This window comes from Schistocerca americana, chromosome 5 (genome assembly GCF_021461395.2).
Source record: "Schistocerca americana isolate TAMUIC-IGC-003095 chromosome 5, iqSchAmer2.1, whole genome shotgun sequence".
Taxonomy (NCBI): Eukaryota; Metazoa; Arthropoda; class Insecta; order Orthoptera; family Acrididae; genus Schistocerca; species Schistocerca americana.
In genome coordinates, this window is record NC_060123.1 from 36,648,431 (window position 1) to 36,670,090 (window position 21,660).

At 42.5% G+C, this 21,660-nt stretch overlaps 1 non-coding gene across 1 annotated transcript; it reads left to right on the top strand.

The window, feature by feature from the left end:
* Window positions 1-599: 599 nt before the first annotated feature.
* Window positions 600-674, top strand: Trnat-ugu. Its single transcript has one exon. It is a non-coding gene; the product is annotated as a tRNA-Thr (tRNA).
* Window positions 675-21,660: the final 20,986 nt, after the last annotated feature.

Below are 21,660 nucleotides of genomic sequence, written 5' to 3' on the forward strand. Positions count from 1 at the left end.
TAGTATCTGTTCCCGGAAGAACAGTTACCGTGGATGACCATGCAGCTTTGCTAGAAATGAAATGATAATTAAATGGACACCCTAGCTGCAAACAGGCGTTGATGTACTTCATTGGGGACATGTTGAAAATGTGTGCCCCGACCGGGACTCGAACCCGGGATCTCCTGCTCACATGGCAGATGCTCTATCAATCTGAGCCACCGCGGGCACAGAGGATAGTGCGTCTGCAGGGACTTTCCCTTGCACGCTCCCCGTCAGATCCACATTCCCAACATGTCCACACCACTACATTCGTAGTGCGCCTAATAGATGTTTCCCCATCATACTCATTACTCGTGGCAGTAATCTACCAAGTCCCGTACGAGTTCGGGCATAGCGTGTGCGTTCGCACAGGAAGGTCAATGGCCGGGAAGCCATATTTTAACCATATATGACGGTAGTATCTGTTCCCGAAAGAACAGTTACCGTGGATGACCATGAGTATGATGGGCAAACATCTATTAGGCGCACTACGAATGTAGTGGTGTGGACATGTTGGGAATGTGGATCTGTCAGGGAGCGTGCAAGGGATAAGTCCCTGCAGATGCACTATCCTCTGTGCCCGCGGTGGCTCAGATGGATAGAGCGTCTGCCATGTAAGCAGGAGATCCCGGGTTCGAGTCCCGGTCGGGGCACACATTTTCAACATGTCCCCAATGAAGTACATCAACGCCTGTTTGCAGCTAGGGTGTCCATTTAATTATCATTTCACAATACATTATATAATGAGTCATACATACGGCACTTCGGTAAAAGCATAGCTGCACAGGCCTGGTAAGCGCTCTGAAACGTATCTTTCTTGGATATCGAAACATTCCAGTGAAAAGTTTCTCAGTAAGCGACGATACAAAATATTGCGAATGATATGACACTTCGGGTAAGTTAATTATTGTGACAAGGAAGTATGTTACAACAATTAAGGGAATATTTAATTTTTGTGGTAGCTTGGCGGAATGCAAATAAAATGGTAACTCTGAGAAATGAGAAGGTTGTCATTCAAATACATCACCGTCAGTAAAAGATGTGGGAGGGCGTAATCAACCCAGTGCGTATGTTGGGTGACGCCACTGTCTGATATGTGACCGACCAACTGAGAACAAATCTTATGCAGAAAATTACGTACGAGAATGAAAAATGCTCGGCACATTAATCTCAGTGGTTGCTGTCTTCGATTAAGGGGGTAGGACGTCAAACGGGCCGACTTGGAGCAGGAGAGGCACCAGAGGACATTTTAATTTCCACTGTCTATACTTTTACAAGTAAATTCATAAAACTTTGTCAGCATGACCAGGAAGGATTCACGATTCACACTCGTAGCAGCGGGAAGTTCAAAAACATAAAAAAATAATTCTTTTACATGTGAAATTTCATCATTTTTTCACTTACTATTGGCTGCATCTGTTGCTATAGGTACACTTTTCTTCATAAATAAGAGAGACTGTTCGATGAATTTTGCACAGCATACAAACCATACTTACAGTTGTCTGAAACTCTAGAATCTATTTAAGTTATGAAAAAATGAATGAGCTGTTACGTTTGAAACTTTATGTTTAGAAAAAAAATCAAATTTTGTAGCTAATTATCTCAATTTTTATCACAGTTTTTAATAGATTTGGAAAATTCTAGAGTTTCATACGCCTGTAAGTATGGTTTGTATGCCGTGCAAAATTCATCAAAGAATCTCTCTTACTTGTGAAGAAAAATGTACCTATAGCAACAAATGCAGCCAACAGTAAGTGAAAAAACGATGAAATTTCATATGCAAAAAAAATTAACTTGTTATGTTTTCGCACTTCCACTGCTATGAGTGTGAGTCCTGAATCCTTCATGGTCATGCTGATAAAAGTTTATGAATTTGTAAAAGTATAGAGAGTGGAAATTAAAATGTCCTGTGGTGCCTCTCCTGCTCCAAGTCGGCCCGTTTGACGTCCTACCCCCCTCAACGAAGAGGTACTGATAGAACACGAATAGAACTCGGTGGTTTCATCTGCGAACAATTAGCTTCTAACTTCAAGCCGTCGGCCGCTTCAAATCATAAAAATACAACGAAAATTACATTCATGACAAAGGATATTAGGCAGGTAAATGGCTCTTAAATAATTACATTCGACTAAGTGTAATCAAAAGGGCAATATTGCCAGCAAACAGGAAATATATTCCTCTTACGTCCGATCTCTCCGCGCTCACACAGAAAAAGCTCCAGAAACGTTTACTTACAGATACGTGTTGCCATCTGTGATATTTAGTGGTGGGCCCAATGTCAATTTTGATAGCTTCCGTACCCAGTAACAGAGGGCAACACTTATCTCTAAGTTTTTACATTTGAGGCTTAGCCCGTTTTTCCGCGTATATCTTCAAATTCTCATTCGGCACCTCATTTGCTGTACACTATTTCGAGCATCATTCAAAGGCGTGTTAAATGTTTCTCTAATCTACTTTATTTCTTACTTTTAGAAGTACCATTTCACAAAATATTTCACAGTATTTTTTCAATTTTTTATTATTTGCAGAACTAGAGCTCATATTGACAATTTGATGCCGCATTTCTCCATTCCTCACTCTTCGTTTGGCTATGAAAAATCGCACAAAAATCAGTTCTGTGATTTCTAGGGAGTCTTTTGTAGGACAGCTCCAACATTTGAAAAAAGTAGAACGAACCAGGCGTTTTTCAGCTCCTTACCAGGAACGAGAATTGATTGTGATGATGATGGAGTACGTAACGACTATCTTTTCATTTGCATATGCGAGACTATTTGATTCTCCTTTTTTGTGGTATTTTATGATAATATAGGCGCCAACCATTGAAGAATATTCAAATTTGTTGCGTTTGACTTGACTCATAGTTTACCATTTCTCCAAGATGAGGAAAAAATATTTGCTGGCATCGATCAAGAGAAGGCAAATGAACTCTGATTTCCTATGAGGGCTCTTCGGGAAGTAAAGTACGATCTAGTGCGAAATAGAAACCACGTTGTAAATGGCTCTGAGCACTATGGGACTCAACTGCTGAGGTCATTAGTCCCCTAGAACTTAGAACTAGTTAAACCTAACTAACCTAAGGACATCACACACATCCATGCCCGAAGCGGGATTCGAACCTGCGACCGTAGCGGTCTCGCGGTTCCAGACTGCAGCGCCAGAACCGCGCGGCCACTTCGGCCGGTCCACATTGTAAATCCGATGAAGCTTTGCACAGATGTGTTGCTCAGTATCTCTTGTATGCCCGTAGATAGCGTTATGTCGTTCTGGGCGCACAGTGAGCACATAAAAATGCCTGGAAAATAGATTTTCCCGCTACGTTTTAGGGCCTGTGGGAGATTGCGCCTGATGTCATGCAGCCCACCTAGCATAACTGTACAGCCTATCCTTCTTCTCGACAATTCTCGGCCCCACTCTGCAGAGGCAATGTTCCTACAGCGTTTTCGATGGGAAGTGTTTCATCACCCACAATACAGCCCGTAACCCCCCCCCCCTCCCCCCCCCCCCCCCCCCCCCGAGTTTCATCATATCTGCTCGCTAGCTTGGAAGTCATCGTTTTGGCACAGACAACGAGCTGTAGACCAGCGTAGGGAATTGGCGGAATGCACATGCGGCTGCCTACTATGACGAGGGTCTTGGTAAGTTTGTACAGTGCTACGACAAACAACTAAGTCGAGCGGCGACTGTTTAGAGAAGTAGCTACAAGGCCTAGCAAACCGGTGAAAATATAAAACTTTTGATTTTCACAGTGTACGGCAAGAAAGGTAGAATGAATTGATTGTTGGAGTTAATAACGATCGTCCTCCTTTACCTCCTCTGCATTACTGCAGATGACGTGTCACTGAGCACATTTGTTCTGTGCGTGCAGTACACGTGAGACGCCTAGTTGTTTCCAACGCACAGTGTGGAATACGAAGGTTCTGTTATTGTTCACTAACCTGCTGTCTTCAAGTTGATGTCCCCAGCGCAGAAAACAGCACGCAGGTCGTAGGTTCTGTATCTTGAGACTAAAACTGACTTTTAGCGAGGTTCTATTCTGAAATAATGTATCACTTCTTTGGGATGCACTCGCGTATTTTAAAATAGCCACACGAGAAGACTACATGATCTTAATACAACACCTTCTGATACAGCAAAGCACATAATCAAACACAGCAGCCAATCACAGAGCAGTAGCATTATGCAGGCGGTCTTTCTCACGGGAATGGTACCGAATCTAACATCCGTCACAGGTACCCCACACCACACTTCGTCATCTATACAGGGTGTTACAAAAAGGTACGGCCAAACTTTCAGGAAACATTCCTCACACACAAATAAAGAAAAGATGTTATGTGGACATGTGTCCGGAAACGCTTAATTTCCATGTTAGAGCTCATTTTAGTTTCGTCAGTATGTACTGTACTTCCTCGATTCACCGCCAGTTGGCCCAATTGAAGGAAGGTAATGTTGACTTCGGTGCTTGTGTTGACATGCGACTCATTGCTCTACAGTACTAGCATCAAGCACATCAGTACGTAGCATCAACATGTTAGTGTTCATCACGAATGTGGTTTTGCAGTCAGTGCAATGTTTACAAATGCGGAGTTGGCAGATGCCCATTTGATGTATGGATTAGCACGGGGCAATAGCCGTGGCGCGGTACGTTTGTATCGAGACAGATTTCCAGAACGAAGGTGTCCCGACAGGAAGACGTTCGAAGCAATTGATCGGCGTCTTAGGGAGCACGGAACATTCCAGCCTATGACTCGCGACTGGGGAAGACCTAGAACGACGAGGACACCTGCAATGGACGAGGCAATTCTTCGTGCAGTTGACGATAACCCTAATGTCAGCGTCAGAGAAGTTGCTGCTGTACAAGGTAACGTTGACCACGTCACTGTATGGAGAGTGCTACGGGAGAACCAGTTGTTTCCGTACCATGTACAGCGTGTGCAGGCACTATCAGCAGCTGATTGACCTCCTCGGGTACACTTCTGCGAATGGTTCATCCAACAATGTGTCAATCCTCATTTCAGTGCAAATGTTCTCTTTACGGATTAGGGTTCATTCCAACGTGATCAAATTGTAAATTTTCACAATCACAATGTGTGGGCTGACAAGAATCCGCACGCAATTGTGCAATCACGTCATCAACACAGATTTTCTGTGAACGTTTGGGCAGGCATTGTTGGTGATGTCTTGATTGGGCCCCTACGCTCAATGGAGCACGTTATCATGATTTCATACGGGATACTCTACCTGTGTTGCTAGAACATGTGCCTTTACACGTACGACACAACATGTGGTTCATGCACGATGGAGCTCCTGCACATTTCAGTCGAAGTGTTCGTAACCTTCTCAACAACAGATTCGGTGACTGATGGATTGGTAGAGGCGGACCAATTCCATGGCCTCCACTCTCTCCTGACCTCAACCCTCTTGACTTTCATTTATGGGGGCATTTGAAAGCTCTTGTCTACGCAAGCCTGGTACCAAATGTAGAGACTCTTCGTGCTCGTATTGTGGACGGCTGTGATACAATACGCCATTCTCCAGGGCTACATCAGCGCATCAGGGATTCCATGCGACGGAGGGTGGATGCATGTATCCTCGCTAACGGAGGACATTTTGAACATTTCCTGTAACAAAGTGTTTGAAGTCACGCTGGTACGTTCTGTTGCTGCGTGTTTCCACTCCATGATTAATCTGATTTGAAGAGAAGTAATAAAATGAGCTCTAACATGAAAAGTAAGCGTTTCCGTACACATGTCCACATAACATATTTTGTTTCTTTGTGTGTGAGGAATGTTTCCTGAATGTTTGGTCGTACCTTTTTGTAACACCCTGTATACTTCTTGCATCTCCACTGCTCTGGCAACAGCTTCTTGGAGCCTAATATGATGACTGACTAAGCCAGAAATATTACAAATGGTATCCATTTCGCGACCGATCAGACCTTACTTTCCGTCCGAATAGCCCTATACTAATCAGAGGAGTACGGAGACGAGTATAGAATGCGATCGATGTAAAATGGACAGGATGGGAGGGAGGGAGGGAGGGAGAGAGAGAGAGAGAGAGAGAGAGAGAGAGAGAGAGAGAGAGGGGGGGGGGGGGCTACAAAATAACGCTTCCCAAGTTGGCGGCCGTGGTCACGACTCGGCGCTCAAGATAGAACACGGCCTCACAATGGGAAATGCGTGTTAAGCGGCCGCGAGGAGCCCAAATTGCAGCGAGTTGCTCCGCGCGGAGACAAGAATATGAATCACTGCGCACCGGGTCGTTACGAGGCGTGCAGCCAGCAAGGCAAAACATCGCGCGGCCGTGCTGCAAACCCGTCGGGCCGCGAGAGCAGAGCAGAGGGAAAAACGCTGGAAATCGTCATTGCGCCGGCGTGACGAAATGCACACCAAAAACGGCTCTCTGCGTAATCAGGCGAAATGATGATTGATGCGGGCGGGCGCGCTCCGCCGCTTTTCCATTCGGGAGATTTATAGCGCCCCGTCGGTGGGACCGGAGCGCGGAGGCAACGCCAAAGGACTGCTGCGGCTGCGTCGCGTCGCCGCGTTTGCACGAGGATGCCGCTACCACTCGCTGCCGAGGTCTTTTAATTGGCTGCCTGCACTCCCACACGGCGTCACATCCTCATAAATACACCAGACCGCCTGCGGTGGCGAACTGGTTTGCGTCCGCTGCAGGAGGAACCAAAAATCGAGTTGCGCCGACCTGTATGTCAGTAATTAACGACTGACAACGTACGTACCCACTTCCGGTTGGGAAAGAGGATGACGAAAAATTTATTTGTGTATACAGCCTCATTAGCGCATCTGACTCACGTTACCGGCAGTGTTTCTACTGTAGCTTTAACCCGTAACTGTAGTGTATAACACTGCACTTGCATTTACGTAGCTTTTACAATCAAATACCCAGTTTGGCTTATTACGTACTATGCCCCTACAGAGCAAAGCAGTCCTGTCACGGAAAAGCCACCTATAACGCTACTGACTGTTACTGCTATGCCATAACCTTAAAGTTGGAGGCAGGTCGTGAAATAAAACTATCTTGTTAAAGTAATTATGGTATAAAGCAACAGAGCAGTGTTACGCTCTGAAAGGAATTTTGTTATGTTGACCGTGTTGTACCTAACGGAGGTGGCTTATCGGAAGTGAAAGTCAGAATTACGCAAATATTTAAACAGTAACAAACAGTATTTTACCTATCCACACTGTTCAAAGGATAAAGAAAGCGGTCGTCAGCCTAATTAGGCAAGAGAATGATTGACATTCTTGTTAAAAAAAAAAAAAAAAAAGGTATGAATAACTTTAACGGACAAACATATCCTATACTTTGCCACACGCGAGTGCAACGAACTCTGGCACCTGAATACAGCGTGTTCAGGTTAAGGTAGGAGTTAACAGATCAGAACAAACAACTGGCATAAATATAACAGATAACAATACACACTATTACTTTCAGGGCTTATTCAAACTGAATGGTCTTTATAACATTACTATTAATATTCACTGTAGAATCATAAATTGGACGTAAGTTCAGTATTACGTTTCACACCTTTTCCTAGCTGACATAAAATTGTAAATGTAGTTCACTGCAAAATTATGAACTGATCCCAGGTTAAGTCTCTCTCAACTAAATACTATTCTATTTAGAATGAAAGTTAATTGGAATTCACTAACAGGTTACTTCTCACTGTCTTTTAAATAAAGAAAGTATTGTTTTGATAAATAGTCGTCTTTCTATTAATTGTAATTTATCATGAGCATAAAGGATAACCTGTGGATCCTATTACACTATTAATATACACTTTCAATACCCAAAAGAAACAAGCGCTTAGCAAGCAAGAGTATATAACTTTCCACTATTGCAGTTTTCCACTTATACTACAGTGAGACACAAAATTAACATATTTGTAAGATACTGACTTACCTTTTGCGATTCGCAACAGGCAGCAATGTGATCATTTACTAAGCAAAACTGTATAAGCCTCAGTCTTAAGAACTTTTAATTTTGAAGTTGGCAACAACATATTAAAAGGCAGTTTTAATAGAAAAATTATTTTCAGCAAGCGTCATGTACTTTAGCTCACTCTCTTGCCACATTAACTTTAACTTTCTTTCAATAAAGGACACTCGGTAAGCACTTTAGCGTGGGAGAGACCCTAAGTGGATATGTGACTGAGGATAAATCACGGTAGGTACAAAAGTTCAGTTAAAATTTACCTTGTATTTGAGTACACTTAATATCCAATGAGCAGATCCCTCACTGTACATTACTACAGTGTTCCATTACAGTGATTGCGCAATGTGGTGGCGATTGCATGTTGGTACGTGGATTTGCAGGTAGAATTGCTGGACTCTGTCATTTATTGGTGGCGACGATAGATACCAATTTCAGAATAATTCCAGTTATTTATCCATCCATCAGAGGCATTGCAAAGCGTCACGGAAGACCTCTCTCGGCACCAGCACAATATGCAGTTTTTACATGAGCAATTGACAGTTTGGTTGTAACCTCCCCCTCACTTATCGACCTTAATGACAGTGAAATATTAAACCGCGTGTACCTAATGGAAATTTGGGAAAAGCAATCGTCACCGAAGTTAATCTGTCGGTAAAGCCACCATGTCCGAAGCTATCATAACAAGTCGAGCGCAATTACATGCTGCCAAACCCCGAAAGCGCGGCAACTCGCGGGAGCGTCACACAACACACCTGCTCCACTGCCCTACCCCAGCCACAATCCCCTCTGCCCGCGCTCCACGCGGCAGAGTTAACACTACCAAAGATCCTAAACATTTTGGTTCTCCACACGACCTATCGATGTATTCGTTCGATAGCATAGTTTTCCTTAGGCAAGACCCAGCGTAAAAACACAAGTAATATTTACAAAACAAACCAACTATACATCGCCATAAATGCATAAATATATATATACAAACAGTAAAACAATTACAGTAGATAAAGAGACAGAAATGTCATATCTTCAGGTGACAAAATAAGGAAAAAAATTATAGTACAATAGATGGAAATAGGAGGATATGCATTTCCGGCGTTACATGGTCACAGTCTCGTTCCCCTCGGGAACCACAACGCCTTTTACGTACAAAATAACTAAGAATCCTAAGTGAGGATCAGCAATTACATAACAACAACCAAAGATATTAATTAAAACAGAACATTTGCACATATTGGTATTTCTACAAAAAATTATTCAAACAAAATTATTCTATCTCAAAGATAACCAGAGACATTGAGTGAGAAAGACAAACATATCACTTGCTCATATCGTACATATTACATAGGTGAAACTTCGCACATTCTAAAAGACATCAAAGTTTATAACAGAGAAAAGAATAAACACTCTCATGGTATGGATTCAATCCAACAACATTTACAGAAACTCAACGATATAACATTAAATAAAAGAACAGGCAAAATAAATCAGTAGAGCAGTAGAGCCATGGTGTTACAATTGGTGGCTCCAGTGGATCCATGTTCAATATTTTAACGTGTTTGAAAATTTTAGCGGCAGCCATAAGTGCTCCCACTTCTAACTACACGTTGTGTTACGGACGTGTTTTGCTCGCTGTTCCTGAGGTCAGTATCAGTGTAGGCTCCCCCCGTCGGAGGTTCGAGTCCTCCCTCGGGAATGGGTGTGTGTGTCGTCCTTATCGTAAGTTAGTTTAAGATAGATTAACTAGTCTGTAAGCTAAGGGTCTAGGGGTAGCGTCTTTGATTCATAATCACCAGTCTGGCATTAGCTGCCGCAGCGGTCGCACGCTCCTCAAGTTTGCTCCGTGAACGTTCAGTGTTTACGCCAGTGTTTTCGTGTTTTGTGCTCGTTTATTGACGTTTTGCACGTGAATTAAGCGTTATCAATTGAGCATTTGGTCTTCTTTCGTGTCATCTTTCTACGAAGTGCCGTTGGGATTTCGGCGTTGTCCGAGATTTCTTCGCTGCAGAACACCATGGCAAACTCCGTGAGAAAAAACACCGTGATTTTCACCTTCGACAAGTACACCCGTCGAGTACAGCCCTCTGCACTTGAAATACACGACTGGATTACCGAGGTAATTGGCCTTCATTCTGAATCTGTTCATACCATGCAGCTCGACTCTGATGAATACTGCATTTTTGTAAAGTTTAACGATTCCGCGAGTGTAGACCGCTTTCTGGCAAAATTTGGTTATGAAACGGAATTTATACACCGTGATGGTACTAAAAGTACTGTCAAACTCCGGAATTCCGAGTCTGTAATTAGGAATGTTAGGGTTTTGAATATTCCCATAGAAGTAGACAATTCGAAAATTAAAGATGTCCTTTCAAAGTATGGGGTTGTCAGGCAAATAGTCAACGAAAGGTGGGCTTCGCATTTCAAGCTGCAGTGCTTTAACGGCATTCGCTCCGTGGAGATGGAAGTGAAAGCAAACATTCCCTCCCACATCTTTGTTGACGGGCACAAGGCGCATGTTATGTACTCAGGACAAACCCCTACATGTCATGTATGTAACGAGTCTGGTCACCTCCGTCAGGACTGCCCTCGCCGTGTATTTGTGCTAACAAATAACCTTACGCAACGCCGGAAATTGACACTCAACGATTTGTTGCCAGCCAGTAATACAACAGAGCCAGCGGCGGTCGTGGATCCTGTTACTACCTCTGAAAATGTTGCCCTTAATGTTAATGACTTTCCGTCTTTAAAACCTGCATTAACTGCTGAAATTCCGTCCCGTGACAGCGAGATTCCCACAAAAAAGCGTCCTCTAGAGGACACTGAAAGAAATGTTGATGAGGACTCTTCCTGTGAAACACCCGTTGCCAGGAGGCCGAAGCCCAGTCCTGAAGATCTGTTGGAAGTGGAAAAAGGAGATGGAATGAAGGTCGATGTGGCTCCCACTTCCGCACAAGGACTTACACCGCCACGAACAGATAGTGACGCAGCGGGTAGTGATTTTTCACGGAAATGTGACCCTGAGCCTGAGGTCACGGCTGAAATAACCGCATCAAGTGCACAACCCATACAGTGCGAACCGTACGAGGAAGTACCAGGTAAAGAACCTGCTGACTCCGAAGCGCAACGCCGCGCCGAAGGAGGAAATACACAAGCATCACCGCCTCGCCAGCAAAACAACACAACAGACACCACGCCGGAACCAAACATTGACGACTCGCAAGCTACGGCCGTTGCCCCATTTAGCCACCGCCGGCGGCTGCGACAGACACCGGGCCTTGCTGTCACGCGTCATCAAGCGAAAGTCACACCAGAGAAGAAAGACATCAAGAAAAAGAATATCAAATATGAAGTCATCAGGTCCAACACTGACGAGGAGAAAGAGAATGGCCACAGTGACTTATAGCAATGCATTGTCAGGATATCAGGATACTTTTCTTCTCAAGCTATTTGTTTAAAAGCAGTGCAAATTTTCTAGGCAGTTAGTACATGTAATGGGCACACAGCTTGTAAAGATCGTGCCTTGTAGGGAAGCACGTTTGCTGCTATAATCATACCGAACCTCATCCCAAATAGCTTCTTCCGGTATGTCTGTGCTGCAAGCTTATAGCATTACTACTATTAACATTAATAAAATACAGTCACCCTTGAAATTGGCAGCACTAAAGGAATTCTTGTACCAGTCCGGAACAGATGTCGCGTTGCTACAAGAAGTTGCGATAACGGAATTTCGGATCCCAGGCTTTTTTGAAATTGTTAATGTTTCTACGGAAGCCAATATCGGTACAGCCATTCTTATAAGGGAAGGCATTCCGGTGACTGAAATCGAACGACTAGAATCAGGAAGAGCCATAGGCATAAAACTTTTCGATGTGACAGTGATTAACCTTTACGCCCCATCAGGAACTTCCCACAAATTGGATCGTGCGAAGTTTTTTCAAGATGAACTGATTTATTTATTGAGGAAAAATCCGTGTTCTCTTATACTAGGTGGAGATTTTAACTGTGTTTTAAACCAGAAAGATCAACAACCCAACTTCAACTACTCGCCACAGTTAAAAAAATTAGTAAGTGATCTACACCTTAAGGATGTGTGGGAACTTCAGCACCCGACGTCAGTCGGGTTCACGTATATAACCAGCCACTCCCGCAGTAGACTAGATAGAATTTACGTGTCACCAAATTTGCAAAATTATTTATTAAACGTTGAGACTATTCCAGTGTATTTTAGCGATCACAGTACACTTTTAACTTGCTTTAATCTAAGTGTACAACCAACCCGTCGATTCAGAGGCCAATGGAACTTAACCCGTAACTGGTACACCTGGGTCCCAGGGACCCGAGCGAAATTTCTTTTTTCCAGCTCCGTGATGTGTGTGGTAGCACTGACTTCCCTCTCCCTGTACTCTCCTAACAATCAACTGGCTACCAGCCCACAACATTGTTGCAGGCGTTTCTTTGTTAGTTTTGTTTCTATAAAGGTGATCGGGTCCCGTGGACCCAGGTGTACCGTTAGTGAAAGTTTTCTTTTCGTGGCATTATTTCCGGTATCTTGGATTTACGGTGTAGTGCTTCAGAAAAATGAGCGAGGAAGATACTACAGATAATCTGAACGAACCATTGGACAGTGATATTGAAGACATAAGTGGAAGCGACAGTGACTATGAAATTAGTGAACATGAAACTGGAAGTGATGAAAGTGATGATGGAGACAGTAACAACGAACAATCTGGAACTAATTATATCTATGGAAGAAACAGATTCAAGTGGTCAACAACACCCAGCATACGTGGAAGAACCTCTCAAACCAACATCATTGCTCCAATTCACTTTCCTGGCATACGTAATGCAGCTAGACAGGTAACAGAAAAGACCCCTCTAGCATTTTGGGAACTACTTTTCAGCAAAGAAATGATTGCAGAGGTAGTACTCAGAACCAATGAAAAGATTATGTCATTGCCACCTGAGTCAAAAAAGAATTCTTTTTCAAATCTAACAGACAGTACTGAAATAAAAGCTGTCATAGGTCTTTGTTATTTGTGGGGAGCCTTCAAGTCAAACAACGAAGATCTGAATGGTTTATATGCTACAAACGGCACTGGTAGACCAATTTTTAGGGCAACTATGCCCTTGAAACGTTTGCTGTTTTTATTACGTTGCCTTCGTTTTGATGATGCAGCAACCCGTGACGCAAGGAAACTCACAGATAAACTGTACCACATCTCTTGGCTCTTCAATTCATTGATAGAAGCTTGTCAAGAAAACTATTCAGTCGGAGAGTACGTCACTGTTGACGAAATGCTTGTAGGATTCCGTGGTAGATGTCCATTTAGGATGTACATTCCATCCAAGCCACGGAAATACGGTATAAAAATATTTATTCTAGCTGATGCCAAAATGCACTACTGTTTGAATGCAGAGATATATTCGGGAAAATCAGCTGTAGCCATCCCGCGCCGTGTCCTCTTACCAACAGCTGTTGTCATGCGGTTGGTTGAACCAATCAAGGGAAGTAACAGAAATGTGACAGGGGACAACTGGTTCTCAAGTGTGGAGTTGGTCAATGAGTTGTCGAACTGTAATTTGACTTATATTGGCACCATGAGAAAGAACAAGGCTGAGCTACCACCAAGCTTTTCAACAGCAAAGGGCAGAAATGTGTCTTCTTCAATCTACGGATACTCTGGTTCTGTAACAATACTTTCACACGTCCCCAAAAAGAACAAGGTTGTCAACCTGATATCGACAATGCACCATGGAGAATGTATGGTGGAAAATAAGCCTGAAATAATCCATGACTACAATAAAACAAAAGGTGGAGTTGACGCACTTGACGAAAAGACGCATAATTACACGACTTCTAGAAGAACAAGGCGGTGGCCTATGGCAGTCTTCTACACTATGCTAGATATAGCAGGTGTAAATGCTTTTGTTTTGTACCATGGGAAAGAAGATACTGATGATGTGACACGCAGAGAATTCCTCATTGAACTAGGTACACAACTCATAAGTGATTGTATGAAAAGAAGATTGGATTCTCCATTTTTGAGAAAAGATATCCGAAATTCCATTTGTGATATTCTAGGCATGACCCCCTCCAAGGCATCAGGAACATCCCAGGTTCACAGTGAAGCTGGTGCTACTAAATCGAAGAGGAAAAGATGCTCAGTGTGCCCATCTAAAAAAGACAGGAAAGCATCCCGGGCGTGTGCCAGATGTCGAACACCATTATGTTTGGAATGTTCCACTGCTTTATGTCCAAACTGTTTCGGTAGTCTGGATGAATGAAATAACTGAAATGGACTGGTGAAGATGCTGTATAATTGAAACCTAATATTTTGTCATAATTTCTGCTATTTTCAAAGATCACATAGTCATTTAGCTGAGAAATGTACTAAAATTTATCCAAAAGTTGTGCCTGCAGAAATTTTTATATTGATTTTGAACTTTTCTTCTGGCTTACTGTTGTGAAGCATAGTACATTTTGTGTTTAAACGTGAAGTTTCAGTTGTCTATCTTACTATTTGTAACTGATGTGCAGGACTTTCCAAAAGTATATTTTTCACATTTCGTATTTTATGCAGTTTATTGTCCTTTTTTGTAACATCTTTAAGGTATGACCATAAATGAGGAATGTGGTTTTAAAACATTAGTAACAAAACATTAATAAAAGTTTCATATTTAAATTTCATTTAAATGTGTTTTTTTTACCAAAATATACTCAAAACTTGGGTGGGTCCCGAGGACCCAGATGTACCTTATGTGTTACAATTTATAGGTGTACCAGTTACGGGTTAAATATCTCTGTTTTAACTGACGAAGAACTGGAACAGGAAATAAGGTTTGCGTGGACTATGTGCCTCCGCACAGTAGACAAGCACCCAACAGTCATAGACTGGTGGACAAGGAGGGCTAAACCAAGGCTGCGGAAAGTTGTCATGCAGTATAGTGCAGCCAGGCACAGGGAGTTGAGGAATACAATGGAGTTTTATTACAAAGTTTTAAGAGACTTATATCAACAGGCCCAAGATGACGTAATTCGTCTGAATGATATCAAAAAAATAAAAGCCAAGTTATTAAGCATTAAACGGCAACAGATGGAGGGACTCAAAATTAAATCGAAAGCCACATCTGTCGTAGCAGATGAAACAGCTTCTCTGTATCACTTGGTGCGGCATGCTAAAAACAGACGTCAAACTTTAATTGATGAAGTCCAGACGCATACTGGTACGAGGCTCACATGCCAGAAACAAATACTGGACGAAGTCCACAGGTACTATGAAACCTTATATGCCCCTACCACAGTGGAAGATGCAGCTCTCGAGGACTTTCTCACTATTTTAGGTCCACAATTGTCGGGAACAGACAACGCTGACATCCTGTCACCTATTACTAAAGATGAAGTGCATGAGGCAGTGCGTAACTCACCACTCAACAAATCTCCGGGACTTGATGGCCTCCCTGTGGAGTTTTATGCCCGCTACTGGTCTATAATTGGGGACAAGATCACTTCCATGGCAAATGAGGTCCTGAACGGAAAACCGGTCCCTGCAGAGTTTAAGGAAAGTAAAATAGTACTGATTCCTAAGAGTAAAGGCAAAACCAACTTAAACAATTTTCGGCCTCTTTCGCTACAAAATTCTGATTACAAAATAATTTCGCGTATTATCAACAAAAGACTCTCTGCCTTTTCCAACAAAATATTGAGTCATCACCAATCTTGCTCTCCGACCAGAACGATATTCGAAAGTCTATCTGCATACAGAGACGTCATTGCAATTACCTCAGTGACAAGTATAAAATGTGCTTTAATCTTTATAGATTTCAACAAAGCCTTTGACCGCGTTAGTCATAGATACCTCTTTGCGACGCTGTCAAGAATGGCTTTCCACCCCCAGATTGTGAACATGCTAAGGAATATTGCAACAGGTGTAAATGCGAAAATAGCAATCAATGGCCAAACATCTAAACCCATACAGATAAGGCGAGGGGTTCCACAGGGCAGTCCCTTATCAATGTTTTTATTTTCAGTATCTTTAGAGCCCTTCCTCCGCACTGTCCACGAAAGATTAACAGGCATAACATTGAGTGGTGAGAAAACTGTCATACGAGCTTATGCTGATGACGTGGGCGTTGTAATAAGGAATAAGGAGGAGACAGTTACACTGGAAAGAGAAATCCAAAGATATTGTCTAGCGTCGGGAGCGACAGTAAATGAAAACAAAAGTCAAATATTGAATCTACGGGGCCTAGATCACCTTCGACTGGCATGGGCAAAACAAGACAACAAACATCAAACTTTGGGAATCACCTTAATGGCATGTCCGATGCGGATGGCTGCTTTTAACTGGACGGAAACTAGGAGGAAAGTTCATGGTGCTGTAATGGAGAACATCCATCGAACTATGGACCTGGTGCAAAAAGTCAGATTCATCAACTCCTGCGTTTTGTCTAAAGCGTATTTCACTGCGCAGGTATTTCCAATCCCTAAACTAGTAGCGAAAGGGATCATGTCCACTGTTACCAATTATTTATGGAGAGGAGACATATTCAGGGTTGGTGCGACTACGGTTATACTGGATGTCAGAAACGGGGGCCTCGGTTTGGTGCATATTGGCAATAAAGCGTCTGCTCTGTTCCTCAAACGGACTTTCCATATACTCAGAGAACTTCCACAATGTATAACCGCAAAGCTCTTTGAGGCTGTGACACCCCATAGCCTGCAAGCACCGATTGATGTGCGAAGGATTAATGCCCGTCTGCAGTATGTGAGGAACTTTTTCCTCGAAGCAAGTTATCTTAGTGACGAAATCAGAAGCAACACACGTATCACAGCGCGCGACATCATACTTGAAAGGAAGTTAAATGAGGGTAGAAACAAAATTGAAACGAAATTCCCAAATTGTGACTGGAAAGCTGTATGGCGGAACATCAACTATGCCGGGCTATCTACGGACGCTATTTCCGCATGGTACAAAACAGTTAATAATGTCATCAGCACCAACGAGAGACTATATGGGATCGGTTTAAACCAGACACACCTTTGTGGAAAATGCAATCTGGTGGATACACTCAGCCACAGATTCACCTGTGGTGGCAATGTGCATAACTGGAATTGGATCAGGCAACAAATCGCCTTTCTCACCAGATCCTCTACGGAATATATAACGCCATCGCTCCTCCTGAGACCAGACATGACATACTTTCCGAAATTAAAAACCAACGCCATTAGCTGGTTACTGGGAAAATATGTTAGTTATGTCATCCACACACTTGGGTCGGACAACGAGATGGAATTCCGCGTTTACATGAAGTGTGAATATGCAAAAATCAGCACGTATCGCAACCACAAGAAGCACTATGGCAACATGCTGAAGATCATTTTTGAAAGAATGGGTGTTGGTTAAATATGTGAAACCACTACAACACCTTGAACGAGAACGAACAGAAGAAAAATAAAAGTCACTTGGTTCCTTATTATTATTTACTTTAACCTTGCTTCCGGATTTTTTTTTTTTTTTTTTTTTTTGTATGTGTTTAATGGTATTGTATTTAAACTGGTTCATAGTCAAGAAAACTGGTATTAAATATGCTATTATTTTTTATTCAATGGACAGTTTACAAATTAAACAGTGAATTCAACTTTGTAGACAAACCCACTGATTGGGTGACAATAATTTGCACCTAGAATAATCTCAGTTATCTTGAGCAAAGTTTATACTGTAACCACTTTTAAAGTTTGTTTTACCATTATTACTGTATTAGACATATTTAGCATATAAATAGTTCAAAACTGGTTCTTTTTTTAATGTTGCAAATGGTTTAATCATTAGCTGTACTGTTGAATACTTGAAATGTATGTTTTAGTAAAATACAATAATAAAAAAAAAAAAAAAGGGGAAAAAAAAACGTCTTCGGTCCCGGGTTCGATCCCCGTCACTGCCTAAATTTTGATAAATAATCAGCATTGGCGGCCGAAGACTTCCGGCATAAGAAGTCAGGCTTATTCTGCCAACGGCCTTGTCAAAGAGGGCGGAGGAGCGGATAGAGGTTAAGGGCACTCTCTTGTCCTAGGGATGGGAAATTGCCCCTAAAGGCGGAAGAATCAGCAATGATTAACGACATGAGGATGCAGAAGGCAATGGAAACCACTGCATTAAAGACACGTAACGTGTATCCACAGGACATGTGGCCTGTATTTGAAGAAGTGTCATGATGATCTCTCCATTGGCAAAAGATTCCGGAATAGTCCCCCATTCGGATCTCCGGGAGGGGACTGCCAAGGGGGAGGTTACCATGAGAAAAAATTGAATAATCAACGAAAGGATAACGTTCTATGAGTCGGGGCGTGGAATGTCAGAAGCATGAACGTGATGGGGAAACTAGAAAATCTGAAAAGGGAAATGCAAAGGCTCAATCTAGATATAGTAGGGGTCAGTGAAGTGAAGTGGAAGGAAGACAAGGATTTCTGGTCAGATGAGTATCGGGTAATATCAACAGCAGCAGAAAATGGTATAACAGGTGTAGGATTCGTTATGGATAGGAAGGTAGGGCAGAGGGTGTGTTACTGTGAACAGTCCAGTGACCGGGTTGTTCTAATCAGAATCGACAGCAGACCAACACCGACAACGATAGTTCAGGTATACATGCCGACGTCGCAAGCTGAAGATGAACAGATAGAGAAAGTATATGAGGCTATTGAAAGGGTAATGCAGTATGTAAAGGGGGAAGAGATTCTAATAGTCATGGGCGATTGGAATGCAGTTGTAGGGAAAGGAGTAGAAGAAAAGGTTACAGGAGAATATAGGCTTGGGGCAAGGAATGAAACAGGAGAAAGACTAATTGAGTTCTGTAACACGTTTCAGCTAGTAATAGCGAATATCCTGTTCAAAAATCACAAGAGGAGGAGGTATACTTGGAAAAGGCCGGGAGATACGGGAATATTTCAATTAGATTACATCATGGTCAGACAGAGATTCCGAAATCAGATACTGGATTGTAAGGCGTACCCAGGAGCAGATATAGACTCAGATCACAATATAGTAGTGATGAAGAGTAGGCTGAAGTTCAAGACATTAGTCAGGAAGAATCAGTACGCAAAGAAGTTTTATACGGAAGTATTAAGGAATGACGAGATACGTTTGAAGTTCTCTAACGCTATAGATACAGCAATAAGGAATAGCGCAGTAGGCAGTACAGTTGAAGAGGAATGGACATCTCTAAAAAGGGCCATCACAGAAGTTGGGAAGGAAAACATAGGTACAAAGAAGGTAGCTACGAAGAAACCATGGGTAACACAATAAATACTTCAGTTGATTGATGAAAGGAGGAAGTACAAACATGCTCCGGGAAAACCAGGAATAGAGAAATACAGGTCGCTGAGGAATGAAATAAATAGGAAGTGCAGGGAAGCTAAGACGAAATGGTTGCAGGAAAAATGTGAAGACATCGAAAAAGATATGATTGTCGGAAGGACAGACTCAGCATACAGGAAAGTCAAAACAACCTTTGGTGACATTAAAAGCAACGGTGGTAACATTAAGAGTGCAACGGGAAGTCTACAGTTAAATGCAGAGGAGAGAGCAGATAGGTGGAAAGAATACATTGAAAGCCTCTGTGAGGGTGAAGATTTGTCTGATGTGATAGAAGAAGAAACAGGAGTCGATTTAGAAGAGATAGGGGACCCAGTATTAGAATCGGAATTTAAAAGAGCTTTGGAGGACTTACGGTCAAATAAGGCAGAAGGGATAGATAACATTCCATCAGAATTTCTAAAATCATTGGGGGAAGTGGCAACAAAACGACTATTCACGTTGGTGTGTAGAATATATGAGTCTGGCGATATACCATCTGACTTTCGGAAAAGCATCATACACACAACTCCGAAGACGGCAAGAGCTGACAAGTGCGAGAATTATCGGACAATCAGCTTAACAGCTCATGCATCGAAGCTGCTTACAAGAATAATATACAGAAGAATGGAAAAGAAAATTGATAATGCGCTAGGTGATGATCAGTTTGGCTTTAGGAAAAGTAAAGGGACGAGAGAGGCAATTCCGACGTTACAGCTAATAATGGAAGCAAGGCTAAAGAAAAATGAAGACACTTTCATAGGATTTGTCGACCTGGAAAAAGTGTTCGACAATATAAAATGGTGCAAACTGTTCGAGATTCTGAAAAAAGTAGGGGTAAGCTACAGGGAGAGACGGGTCATATACAATATGTACAACAACCAAGAGGGAATAATAAGAGTGGACGATCAAGAACGAAGTGCTCGTATTAAGAAGGGTGTAAGACAAGGCTGTAGCCTTTCGCCCCTCCTCTTCAACCTGTACATCGGGGAAGCAATGATGGAAATCAAAGAAAGGTTCAGGAGCGGAATTAAAATACAAGGTGAAAGGATATCAATGATACGATTCGCTGATGACATTGCTATCCTGAGTGAAAGTGAAGAAGAATTAAATGATCTGCTGAACGGAATGAACAGTCTAATGAGTACACAGTATGGTTTGAGAGTAAATCGGAGAAAGACGAAGGTTATGAGAAGTAGTAGAAATGAGAACAGCGAGAAACTTAACATCAGGATTGATGGTCACGAAGTCAATGAAGTTAAGGAATTCTGCTACGTAGGCAGTAAAATAACCAATGACGGACGGATCAAGGAGCACATCAAAAGCAGACTCTCTATGGAAAAAAAGGCATTTCTGGCCAAGAGAAGTCTACTAATGTCAAATACCGGCCTTAATTCGAGGAAGACATTTCTGAGGATGTACGTCTGGAGTACAGCGTTGTATGGTAGTGAAACATGGACTGTGGGAAAACCGGAACAGAAGAGAATCGAAGCATTTGACATGTGGTGCTATAGACGAATGTTGAAAATTAGGTGGACTGATAAGGTAAGGAATGAGGAGGTTCTATGCAGAATCGGAGAGGAAAGGAATATGTGGAAAACACTGATAAGGAGAAGGGACAGGATGATAGGACATCTGCTAAGACATGAGGGAATGACTTCCATGGTACTAGAGGGAGCTGTAGAGGGCAAAAACTGTAGAGGAAGACAGAGATTGGAATACGTCAAGCAAATAATTGAGGACGTAGGTTGCAAGTGCTACTCTGAGATGAAGAGGTTAGCACAGGAAAGGAATTCGTGGCGGGCCGCAAAAAAAAAAAAGCTAAGGCACCGATGACCCCATGACTCACCACAATTTCATTGTATGCCCCGGTCCACAGGACTACGAATATACAGGGTGGTCCACTGATCGTGACCTGGCCAAATATCTCACGAAATAAGCATCAAACAAAAAAACTACAAAGAACGAAACTTGTCTAGCTTGAAGGGGGAAAACAGATGGCGCTATGGTTGGCCCGCTAGATGGCGCTGCCATAGGTCAAACGGATATCAACTGCGTTTTTTAAAATAGGAAACCCCATTTTTTTAAATTACATATTCGTGTAGTACGTAAAGAAATATGAATGTTTTAGTTGGACCACTTTTTTCGCTTAGTGATGGATGGCACTGCAATAGTCACAAACGTATAAGTACGTGGTATCACGTAACATTCCGCTAGTGCGGATGGTATTTGGTTCGTGATGCATTACCCGTGTTAAAATGGTCCGTTGCCCAACAGTGCATGTTATGCCGGTTTACGGTACCGCTATTGGTGAATGACGCTTCGTCGATAAATAGAACGCGTG